General features: G+C 38.6%; 1 non-coding gene across 1 annotated transcript; it reads left to right on the forward strand.

The window, feature by feature from the left end:
• The first annotated feature begins 1,046 nt into the window (after positions 1 to 1,046).
• Positions 1,047 to 1,152, forward strand: LOC128282594 (small nucleolar RNA R71). The gene has a single exon (XR_008272920.1). It is a non-coding gene; the product is annotated as a small nucleolar RNA R71 (small nucleolar RNA).
• Positions 1,153 to 1,424: the final 272 nt, after the last annotated feature.

A 1,424-nucleotide genomic window follows, 5' to 3' on the forward strand; every position in this document is an offset into this window, starting at 1 on the left:
GGCCCGTTTCTCGTTTATTTCGCTCTCCTATGCTCTCCTAAGTATAAAATATGAAATTAAAGCATTAGGAGCATCAAATTCACTAATTATAATGAGAAATCATCCATAAAATGCATTAAACATGGGGTAAAAATATGTATAAGTTACGGTTTATCAAGGCATCTACGAGATGGCTTCAACAAAAGGTAAGTTGATATGTAATTGCTTAAAAAGTTCAAGAAACCTACCGAATTGTGCATCAATGCGGTCTTTTTTCAATTTTTTTGGGTATGGAACTGATGGTTTATATTCCTTCAACACTGGTTTGTCACTATTTTCGGGTTTTTCTTCCCCACTTTCGTTTACCACGGCTTCTTGTGTTAGCTTCTTGTCAGATTCCACTAACACTTTCTCACTCCTTAGTGTAACTGCTTTTACATGCTCTTTTGATTTGGTGTTACTAAGAAAACTTCCTAGTGGTCTTTCCGAAATTAGTTTGGACAGCTGGCCAATCTGAGTTTCGAGCCCTTAGATTAACGCTTGTTGATTTTTAAGTGTTGTCTCGATGCTCTGGAAACGAGTTTCTGACACCGATATAAACTTTGAGAGCATCTCTTCAAGGTTCGGTTTCTTTTCCTATTGGTAGGGTGGTTGTTGGTAGCCTGGAGGTGGTCTCTGATTTCCTTGGCCTCCCCATGAGAAATTTGGGTAGTTCCTCCAAGCCATAAGGTTGGTATTCTGAATTGCTTGCTCCACCTCCACTTTCTTTGCACTGCATTACTGGGTGAACCTGTGAAGAACTAAGAAAACCATTAATTTTCTTATTCAAGAGTTCTACCTGATTAGAGAGCATGGTGATCGATTCGACGTTATAAACACTGGCTATTTTTGTTGGTTTTGTCCTTATGACTTGCCACTGATAGTTATTCAGTGACATCTCTTCTATAAACTCATAAGCATCTTCAAGTGTTTTATTATTGATGGTTCCGCCAACAACTGCATCAACCATATGCCGAGTCAAAGGATTCAAGCCCTTATGGAACGTTTGAACCTGAAGCCAAAGTGGTAACCCTTGGTGAGGGCACCTTCTCAGTAAGTCTTTGTATCTCTCCCATGCATCGTAAAGAGTTTCTCAGTCTATCTGCACAAACAAAAAGATATCATTACGTTATTTGGCCATTTTAGCCGGCGGGAAATATTTTAATAGAAATTTTTTGGTCATTTGTTCCCAAGTAGTGATTGATCCTCGTGGTATTGCGTTCAACCACTGTTTAGCTTTGTCCCTCAACGAAAAAAGGGAATAACCGAAGAAGAATGACATCATCAGAAACACCATTAATTTTAAACGTATCGCATAGTTCCAAAAAGTTTGCTAAGTGAGCATTGGGATCCTCATCCTGCAAACCATCTAACTAAACAAATTGTTGTATCATTTGAATAGTGTT

This window comes from Gossypium arboreum, chromosome 1 (genome assembly GCF_025698485.1).
Source record: "Gossypium arboreum isolate Shixiya-1 chromosome 1, ASM2569848v2, whole genome shotgun sequence".
Taxonomy (NCBI): domain Eukaryota; kingdom Viridiplantae; phylum Streptophyta; class Magnoliopsida; order Malvales; family Malvaceae; genus Gossypium; species Gossypium arboreum.